This window comes from Lathyrus oleraceus, chromosome 2, assembly GCF_024323335.1.
Source record: "Lathyrus oleraceus cultivar Zhongwan6 chromosome 2, CAAS_Psat_ZW6_1.0, whole genome shotgun sequence".
In the NCBI taxonomy this organism is placed as follows: domain Eukaryota; kingdom Viridiplantae; phylum Streptophyta; class Magnoliopsida; order Fabales; family Fabaceae; genus Lathyrus; species Lathyrus oleraceus.
This window is the reverse complement of record NC_066580.1, coordinates 4,411,419-4,422,789: the sequence shown is the minus strand read 5'-3', so window position 1 is coordinate 4,422,789 and position 11,371 is coordinate 4,411,419. Positions and strand designations below refer to the sequence as shown.

Sequence of the window (11,371 nt, the reverse complement as noted above, 5' to 3'; positions counted from 1 at the left end):
TTGCTGTTGTTGAGTTGCTGGAATAGTCACAGCAGCAGCCTGACGATACTGTCCTCTGTTCACATTCCTCCGACGGTGTACATCATTTCTTTCACCCTCTCCCCTTCTGGTTGCCCCAGAGGATGGCTTTTTAGAACTTGAAGAGCTTGAAGAGCCATGATCTTGTATCTTTCCCGCTTTAATGAGACTCTCAGTTCTTTCTCCACAGATTACAACATCTGGAAAGCTACCGAACGGGCAACTTCCCATACGGTCCATGAACACACCATGCAGGGTTCCAATGAACATGTCAGTCAACTCTCTCTCCAACATAAGAGGTTGCACCCTTGCGGCTAACTCACGCCATCTTTGGGCGTACTCTTTGAAGCTTTCACCAGATTTCTGACACAAGCTCTATAACTGAGTTCGGCTCGGAGCCATGTCCATATTATGTTTATACTGCCTCAAGAAGGCTTCACCCAGATCTCTCCAGCTTCTAACAGACTCCCTCTTCAGGTCCATGTACCAGTCCAAGGACGCTCCAGACAAGCTGTCCTGGAAGAAGTATATCCACATCTTCTCATCATCAGTATATGCAGAGATCTTTCTGAAGTAGGCATGCACATGAGTGCGAGGATAAGAAGTGCCATTATATTTGTCAAAAGATGGCACCTTGAATTTGTACGGGATCCTCAGCCCATCAACCAAACCCATATCGGTAACATCAAAGCCCAAAGAGTTCTGACACTCCATGGCACGAATCTTCTCAGCAAGGGCATCAACTTTTTTATCCCTCTCTTCAGTCCTACCCACATCATCATCCTCACTGAGGAGCGTGAACATGTCTTCCTGTCTGTCAACCAATGGAGCAGGATGGCGAACAGGAGCACGGGTTGCTCTGACATTAGCAGTTTCTTGAGCCATGGGATGTCCGTTGATTCTGATACCCCTCAACTCATCACCCACGGCATAGTTAGGGACGGGGATGGTGGCAACAATATTGTCATTAACAGGGACTCCCTCTGGCGAAGCACGGTTGACCGGTGGAATCACAGCTTCCTGTCTCTGGGCTAAGGCTCGCAGCTCCTTTTGCCCTTGAACGACCCCTTCCATCATGCTCATAAATTGGGCCATGTTAGCCCTCATCTCTGCCAACTCAGCCTGAACTTGGTCCATACTTCTCTGTTGATTCAGTCTTGTAGCGTAGCGGTGCGGACGACGATCAGCAATCCTGCCTAGGACAGGAACCAGAGTGAGAAGTCTTGTTCAAGAACACCTGTAATGCAAGAATGATATGGGTATGATGCGTATGCTGTTTTATCATGAATGATCCTGGAAAAGGATACGCGTATGCGGGTTAACTTTTTCCTTTTTTGCATTTTTCATCATTCATTTTTTCATTTTTTTTACTTTCTTTTGAAAATAAACATGCTATGATGCAAATGATGCAACTATGACTGGCTGGCTGTGCATCACAAGGCACAGGATCAGAGCTTCGGCATGAATTCTGGCATCTGAAACCATAAATCAAAGTCATTTGAACCCAAGGTCATTTGGAACCCATACTTCAGAATCAAGTCACCAACAGGACCCAAGAGTCACCAACAGATCGAGTCACCAACATATCAAGTCACCAACTGTACCTGTAATGATTCATTCCCTCCCCACTCACGGGTATCATCTAGGCCAGGGTAAGGTCAAGAGAAACGCAGGATAAACAACCCTTTCAAGAATATCATCATATACACACCAGATGTATGCAACGATAATACCCCATCAGGATCTGAACTGCTCGTGATACCATGTTCCGCTAAGTGGCGCCATACCACCCGCTTCCCATGAATCACTCTATTCCTAGGTGTCCTAGAGTTCACTCATAGCCTGGGTATTGGGCCTTTTACCTCATGTAACTCCCACCCCACAGAGAGACAGATACACAGCCAGCATAATGATAACTGATGCATGCAAACACATAATGCACATATATACAATCACATCATAATCATAAATGCAATAAATGAAGCAGTAAAAGCAACCAACACTATCCTAAAGAGCGCTAGGATCGACTCTCTTAGGGAAGATGGAGCAGCAGGAGGTCAACTTATCTATTCCCCAGAAGAGTCGCCAGCTGTCGCATTACGCGAAAAACCGGCGGGAAAAAGACACAGAGCCGCCACCGTGCATTATTTATCCCAAAGGCGGGAAAGGAAACACTCGAAGTAAACCTGGAAAGGAATGGTCTCGTGACCAGAGATTGATAGGATCGGGAGTCGGTTATGCGAAGGGAAGGTATTAGCACCCCTACGCATCCGTCGTACTCGACGGGATCCACGCTCAGAAAGAATAGAAGAAAGGTTGCTAAAAGACTGCTCAAAACACTGCACAAGCTAGGACTGAAACACAGATGAAAGACGGAAGGAGGACTCGGCAGGATGTCGCATCCTGGGCCTACGTAGTTTGTTAGAGACAAACATCAGAGTTAACGTAGTTCGGGGAATGGGAAACGTGCTCGCTAGGATATCGCATCTTATGCATACGTATCTTCTCTAACCAGAGAAGAATCAGAGCACTCGTAGCTCGGCTAACGCACGCCAAACAGAACACAAACAGGAAACCGACTGCCAATCGCTGGACTTATGTCAGACTCCGAACAAACCAACACACACACAGGAAACCGACTGCCAATCGCTGGACTTATGTCAGACTCCAAACAAACCAACACACACACAGGAAATCGACTGCCAATTGCTGGACTTATGTCAGACTCCAAACAAACGAACACAGACAGGAAACCGAATGCCAATCGCTGGACTTATATCAGACTCCAAACAAACGAACACAGACAGGAAACCGAATGCCAATCGCTGGACTTACATCAGACTCCAAACACACAACCACAAACAGGAAACCAACTGCCAATCGCTGGACTTATGTCAGACTCCACACACACAAGAGGGTTGAAAAAGAAAAAGGGCGAACAAAACACACACAAAAAACAAAAAGGGCGCTCGGAGAGATCAGCTCAATCTCCTGCCTACATACCTCATCTGGTATGAGGATCAGGGCGACGTAGTTCCCCTCAACAGGGAAAGAGCTTCTAACCTAACCAGAGACAAAGGGAGATAATAATCTACTAGGGAGACTACGACTCGAGCCTAGAAGTTATCATGCATATGATCCCTATGTTGAAGTCTCTAACAAGAGTTTGACTCACACAGGCAGTGAGTCAACTCAAGTCTATCTCTACGTACGTCAACTTCCTCGAAAGTTGATCATACAACTCCTACAGAAAGGAGATGAGAAGCTAAGCAGATAAACATCAAAAGCAAATAGCACACACTATACACAACCAAGGGGGCTCAAGCAAGGCTAGGCTTTAGTCAAGGGGTCAAATCAACCTCGACAAACAAGCCAACTGGAAAGGGTAGTCAGGCTCTTAACCTCTAACATTGAGAGTTAGGGTGAGCAGCTGAAATGGGAATGAGGGTTATGCCTCATAGCTCTTGTCCCTGGCCTGGGAGAGCTTGAATCAAATAGAAAATGTGGGAGTTCAGAATGAAGGAACTCTTCTCCACAAATGACTGACTCTACAAGATCTTGGGCTCTTATTCAAGATGCATCAACACATGGTGTGAGCAAAGTGAATGACACACTGAATAGCAGGGGATGGATTGCACATCCCTTTTGTCTGCCAATTTCCTCTTAAGAGGACTTAACCTGCTTGGCACAAAATTAAACAACCACAAACATTGCCTCTTAAGGAGGGCTTCAGACAGGTGCCTGCCAAAGTAACATGACAGGTCTTCCAGACTACATGAAGATTAGGGATTATACCTAAGTGGTATGCCAACCACAAGAAAAAGCAAAGCAAAGTTCAAAGGAAGTTAAAGCAACTTAGGTACCTGCGGAAACAGCTAAACCAATCAGTACAGAATTCAGACCAACAGTCAACAGTCAATATCAAACAGACAACCCAATATGCAACACATAAGCCATAAGGCAAACACTATCCTCAACCTACAAAACACACAAATGTTAGCCAATAACAACAAATGATCAAGCTCAAATGAAGGAGCAACATCAATCAGGGAGATGCCTACTTGAACCTGAAATTCACAACTCAAATAAAAGTAACAAGCCACTAGGTCAAAGCCTAGGGTCAAAAGTGGATCAAAAAACCAAAACAGAACTTGATATTCAACACAAAGCATGTTTATTCAATCAAGAACAAGTCCTAAAAAGGACCAAACTAAAAGCAATAGGCAAGTTCATGTAATAGGCAAGAGAAGTCAAAGACCAATTCAAGGCATACATTTGATCATCATGAATGAAAATTCCCAATCAAAACAGAAATGATTCAAATAATTCTGGAAAAAATCATGAGCATTCAACACATCCAACATGATCATCATACAAAAAATCAGAATCAACAAAGATAAATTGGCATGGAAATGAAATTGCACAAGTTGATCATCCAATTGTGTGACACAAATTGTCACACCATGTTAACATGTACACAAGACAGGAATGGAGCATGGGAAAAATGTCAAACCAAAACCAAAATGTCAGTCAACGTGTCAAGAAACATCATACAAAATTTCAATGCATTTGGATTAAAATCAAGCATTTCACAATAGGAGGAGCAAAGCAAGGTCATAAAAGCACCTATGTTCAAATAGTCTAACACAAACAGAAATCCAGCCATGCACAACTTCAAAATTCATCATCATAAAAAACTAGACAAGCAGAGGATCATTTTGCAAAAAATTGGGAATGATTTGAGTCATTTTTCAATTTGTTATGGATTTATGAAGTTGGATAAAAAAGATAAAATCAAAATGAACATGGTATGGAAAATTAAGGAGGGAAAGGCATAAATGGATTTAAGTTTGAAAATGTTTGCCTCGGCCAGAATCGAACCGCGTTCAAATTTGAATGAGGCGCGCGCTCACTGAAACACATGCGTTTTGCCTGAAAACCCTAGCAAGCCTAGGACCGTCGCTACTTGGACGCTAAGCCGTCACTACCATGAAGATCTTCATCTTCTTCATGAAGATGAAGATGAACAGCATAAAGTTCATCCAGTTTTTTCCAGATTTTCCAGAATTCCTCAGATTTCAAAAAGTTTTACATCATTCGAATCCTTATTCCATGTACATCATAGATCCATCATCAATTTGTTCTAAAACAACATAACAAGTTCAAATCGAGCAGAAACATTTTTGACATGTAAACTTCCATCACTCATAACTCACTCAATAATGCACCAAATTTAATGAAATTTAGCTCAGAATGCTCAGGGAGAGGAGATCTACACAAATATGTACATGGATTTGAGAATTATGAAGGTCGAAAAATTCACCTCTTGAAGAGCAGGTTCTAGATTCACATGATTCCACGCTTGTAATGGTCCAGTTCTGCTTGCTTTGAGCTCCAATGAGGTTTGATACAAGAAACAACACGTGAGAAGGCTTGAAACCAGCTTAATTTGAGATCTCCATTAACACCTTCAAGCTTTAGTATGCACGATTTTGAGCAGAAATCCACAAAATGCACGTTGAATCACACTCTAAACTTCACCAGGATCAACAATTATGCAAGGAAATGAGTGTTTATGTGAGGAATTTTGAAGTTCTTTGTGAGAGAAATTTTGGATCAAAACTCAAGATCTAGATCTGAAACTGTGTGTTATCTTCAATACAGTTGTGATTAAGCTTATATATGCCCTGCTAATTAACCTGAAATCATGATTAGGCCAAAGCTAAATGAGATTAGAAGGATATAAGGTGTATGCACCAATTTGCATTTTCACTTCATGCATGAAATGGCGACGTGAACAGTACACACCAAGGGCCCAAATTCACTTCAAATCAGCCCATGCACACATTGGAATTGGAAATATATGCATGTGATCAACCAATTTTGATTTTGGCAATTTTCCTTCAAAAACTTCATGAATAAGCAAATGATCATATGTTCAAATTTCATGCCATGTGATGAGGTATTTGGAAAATATATTTCATGAGGAGAATAATGCAAAAAGAGGCACTACATTTGGAGTCTTGGTTCAAAAGATATGGCCATTTGAATTTTCAAGCACACTTTGCAAAGATTTGATCATAACTCCTTAACCATTCATCATAAATTCATGATCTTGGACTTTTTGGAAATGGGAGAGAAAGATCTTCAACTTTCAGGTTGGACAAAAATTCATTTGAAGCTTCTTTGATGTTGGAAAGTTGAGTTGAAGTTGGTCCAAAACTTGCCATTTTTGGAAACTTTCAAATTACAGGTCATTTTCCATTTTTGGAAACTTTTAATCTGGCTTCAAATCCTTCAAGGTAGATGTTTGACATGATGAATAAACCTCTTTTGGATATGAATGAAATGTCTCAAACCATTTCTCCACCTCCTAGCCCTCAGTTGACTTGCAGTTGACTTTTATGGGCCTCAGATGACTTGGACATGTACTGATGACTTTTGAGCCTCTAGCCTTTGGTCAAGTTGCTTCAAAATGAACCTTGGGTTCACACAAGCTCTCTAGAACAACCATAAGGCCTTCATCTCATGAAAATATTGGTCTCTTACACAGATGAATCCTCTTGATGCCAGTCTTGACTGATGCAATGCAAAGGTACTATGCAATGTTAATGCAATGTTAATGACCTAAAAAGGAAATGAATGTACAAATGGGGGGTGCAAATTTGAGGTTCTACAATAAGGTGTTGCTACACGGTGTCAGACTCCATACTTCAGAAGAAGTTTTCCAAAGATATTTGATATGAAATGGGAGCCACCGTCACCAACTACTAGTTTTGGCACACCTAATCTAGGAAAGATTATGTTCTTGAACAGCTTAATCACTACTCGTGTGTCATTTGTCGTAGAAGCTACAACCTAGATCCATTTTGAAACGTAATCGAGAGCTACGAGTATGCACTTATTACCAAAAGAATACGGGAATGGTCCCATGAAGTCAATCCCCCACACATCAAAGACTTCCACTTCTAAGATGCCTGTTTGTGGCATTCCATCGCGTCTTCAAACGTTACCAGTGTGTTGGCACCGGTTGCAATTTATAACCGCATTATGGTCATCTTTCCATAGAGTAGGCCAAAAGAGGCCCGATTATAAGATCTTAGAACAAGATTTTGAAGTGCTTGCGTGCCCACCATAGGGAGCGGAATGGCAATGAGAGATTATGTCGTCTATTTCATCCTCAGGAACACATCAACGGAAAATACCGTCGGTACCTCTTTTGAAAAGCAGAGGTTCATCCCAGTAGTATTGTTTTAGATCACGAATGAATTTCTTATTTTGTTGGTATGATAAGTCTGGTGGAAGTACTCCAACAACTAAGTAGTTGACAAAATCAGCATACCATGGCAGAGTTGCATTCGTATGAATTTCTTCCACGGATTCTTCTATTTCGGTATCATTTAAGGTTAGTTCAGACATGTCGCTTTCCATTTGGGCTATAAGTCATTCGTAAGGGAAATCATCATTGATTGGAATTTGTTCAGGCTTATTCCCTTCGATTCGTGATAAGTGGTCTGCTACTACGTTTTCAGTACCCTTCTTATCTTTTATCTCTAAGTCAAATTCTTGTAAGAGTAGGATCCATCTTAAGAGTCTTGGTTTGGTATCCTTCTTACTTAGCAAATATCTAATAGCAGCGTGATCAGTATAGATGATGATTTTCGCTCCTACTAAGTAGGAATGGAATTTGTCTAAAGCGAACATAACAGCTAGAAGTTCCTTTTCAGTGGTGGCGTAGTTCATTTGGGAAGGATCTAAGGTTCTACTTGTGTAGTAGATAGCATGAAGTTTTTTATCCTTTCTTTGTCCTAGGACTGCGCCTACGACATAGTCATTCACATCACACATGATTTCGAATGGTAATCTCCAGTCAGGTGGTTGCATGATAGGTGCGATGATTAAAGATGTTTTTAATTACTCAAACGGTGTCAGGCATTTCTCATCAAAGATAAAGTCAGCGTCTTTCATTAATAAACCAGTAAGTGGTTTTGTAATTTTCGAGAAATCTTTGATAAAGCATCGGTAGAAACCGGCGTGTCCTAAAAAGATTCGTATTTCTCATACGATTTTCAGAGGTTAAAGATTCTCTATAATTTCGATCTTAGCTTTGGTTACTTCAATTCCTTTATCAGATACTACGTGTCCTAACACGATTCCTTGTTGGACCATGAAATGGCATTTCTCCCAGTTCAAGACGAGATTCACCTTTACGCATATTTCAAGTACCATTTCAAGGTTTGATAGACATCCTTCAAAGCTCTGCCCACAAACAGAAAAATCATCCAGAAAGACTTCCATAATGTCGTCTATAAAGTCAACGAAGATTGATCTCATGCATCTTCGGAATGTTGCGGGAGCATTGCATATTCCAAATGGCATTCATCGATAAGAGAATGCACCATAAGGGCATGTGAAGGTTGTTTTCTCTTGGTTGTGAGGATGGATAGGAATTTGAAAGAATCCTGAATAACCGTCTAGATAGAAGAAGTGGGAATGCTTAGCCAATCGTTCAAGCATTTGATCAATGAAAGGTAGAGGAAAATGATCCTTTCGAGTGGCTTTGTTTAGTTTCCTATAATCGATGCACATTCGACTTCCGGTCATAACTCTTTGTGCTATAGATTCGCCCTTCTCGTTCTTAACAACTGTAACACCCCCTTTCTTGGGTACTACATGAACGGGGCTAACCCATTGACTATCGGAGATCGGGTATATGATTCCTGCATCTAGTAACTTCTTTACTTCATCCTTGACTACAGTACTTAAGATTGGGTTGATCCTCCTCTGGTGTTCTCTAGAGGTTTTACAATCTCCCTCTAGCATAATGCGATGCATACAGATAGAAGGACTTATTCCTTTTAGGTCAGTGATGTTGTAGCCTAACGCAGTTGGATATTTTCTTAAGACATCTAATAACTTTTCAGTTTCCATCTGTCCCAACTCAGCGTTAACTATTACTGGTTTTTTGAGTTCAGTGTCTAGGAATTCGTATCTTAGGTTCTTTGGTAGTGTTTTTAATTCTAAGTCTAGTTTCTTCGGGCATGGCATGTGGTTGGGTGTAAGTGTTAAGCATTCGCTTAGACTGTCATTTTGGTATGGTTCCAATTATCATCTTCAAAGATTGGAGGGATTTGGATTTTTATTATATCAGAATATATGGTTTCTTGCATCTCCATCTCTCTTACGCACTCGTCTATGACATCAAGTATATAACAAGTATCGTCTATAGATGGCGCTTGTAAGGATTGTGTCAAGATGAATTCAACCTTTTCTTCTCCAACTTTGAATGTTAGCTTACCTCTTTTCACGTCTATTATGGCTCCGTCGGTAGCTAAGAATGGCCTTCCTAATATAATAGGTGTATTGGCATCTTCTTTGATGTCCATGATTATGATGTAGAATTGTTCTACACGTACTGGGACATTCTCTAGTATACCAACAGGATATTTGATTGAGCGGTCAGCTAGTTGAATAGACATCTTGGTTGGTCTTAGTTCTCCCATGTTGAGCCTTTTATAGATGGTTAAGGGCATTACACTAATGCTGGCTCCTAAGTCGCATAGAGCTTTGTCTATGACGAACTTTCCAATGACACAGGGTATGGAGAAACTACCTGGGTCTTTTAGTTTGTGAGGCATGTTGTTTTGGATTATTGCGCTACACTCAACAGTAAGTGTAACTGTTTCATTATCCTCGATCTTTTTCTTATTGGATAAGATCTCTTTAAGAAATTTGGCATATGAGGGCATTTGTGTGATGGCTTCTATAAAGGGAATTGTAATATTCAATTGCTTCAGAAGTTCAACAAATTTCCTAAATTGCCCTGCAGTTTTAGAATTTGTGAGTCTTTGAGGATACGGAATGGGTGGTTTATAAGGTGGTGGAGGCACATAAGGTTTTTCTTTCTCTTCGGCCTCTTGGGTATTATCTTCCTTCACCTTAGGTTCACTTACCTTCTCGGTTGTTGTTTTGTCTAGTTTTTGGTACATGGCAGGATTTTGGAGTCTTGGATCTACGGGTCCGTCTAGTTCTTTTCCACTCTTCAATACAACGGCATTTGCATGTCCTTTTCGATTAGGTTGCGGATGTCCAGGAAATGTGCCAACGGGAGCAGCAGTAGATGCTTGTTGTTGAGCCACTTGTGAAATCTGTGTTTCAAGCATTTTTTTGTGGGTGGCTAAGGCGTCTACTTTGCTCGCTAATTGTTTAAGTTGCTCACTAGTATGTATGTTTTGGTTCAAGAAGTATTTGTTTGTTTGAGCTTGGGTAGCTATGAAGCTTTCCATCATTAGTTCAAGGTTGGACTTCCTAGGCATGTTAGGAGCATTATTAGCTGGCTTTTGATATCCAGGAGGAACAGCGGGTGCTTGGCCAGGTGCATACAAGGCGTTGTTGTTCTTATACGAAAAGTTAGGATGATTTTTCCAACCTGGGTTGTAGGTATTTGAATAAGGATTTACTTGTGCGTAATTTACTTGATTAGTGGGGAATCCTTCCAATATCTGACATTCTGGTGCAGTGTGTCCAGGAGTTCCACACAACTCACAGTTTGGAGTCACGGCAGCCACGGTGGTTGCGGGTGGTATGGTCAAGTTGTCTAACTTTTGAACAAGGGCATCTACCTTTGCATGGACGTGGTAAAGGCTACTGATTTCGTACATTCCACCTTTTGTTTGGGACTTTTCTACTTGCGTTCTTTCACCTCCCCATTGGGAATGGTTTTCGGCCATGTTTTCAACGAGTTGATAGGCTTCGTTGTATGGCTTGTCCATAAGTGCACCGCCCGCGGCAGCGTCTACTGTCAGTCTTGTGTTATACAAAAGCCCATTGTGAAATGTGTGAATGGTCACCCAGTCTTCGAGACCGTGATATGGACATATCCTCATCATGTCTTTGTATCTCTACCACGCGTCGTAGAGAGATTCTACATCTTTTTGTCAAAATCTGTTGATTTGAGCTCTCAGCATAGCAGTTTTGCTTGGCGGAAAATATCGGGATAAGAAAATGTTCTTCAGTTCTTCCCATGTAGTAACTGAGTTGGATGGCAAGGATTGCAACCAAGCCCAAGCTCTGTCTCTTAGAGAGAAAGGAAAGAGGCGTAGTCTTGTCGCATTTTGAGATACACCATTCGCCTTCACAGTGTCTGCGTACTGCACAAACTTGGTCAAATGTTCATTAGGGTCGTCCGTAGGATTTCTAGCAAATTGATGTTATTGGATGGCTGATAATAATGAGGGTTTTAACTCGAAATCATTTCGATTGATAGCAGGGGCAGCAATGCTGCTGTGAGGTTCTTGTTGGGATGGGGTAGCATAGAACTTAAGAGGACGATTCTGTGGTTCCACTGTAGCCA

At 41.4% G+C, this 11,371-nt stretch overlaps 1 non-coding gene across 1 annotated transcript; it reads left to right on the top strand.

The window, feature by feature from the left end:
* The first annotated feature begins 10,878 nt into the window (after positions 1 to 10,878).
* On the top strand, positions 10,879 to 10,985 carry LOC127124586 (small nucleolar RNA R71). Its single transcript, XR_007804060.1, has one exon. It is a non-coding gene; the product is annotated as a small nucleolar RNA R71 (small nucleolar RNA).
* Positions 10,986 to 11,371: the final 386 nt, after the last annotated feature.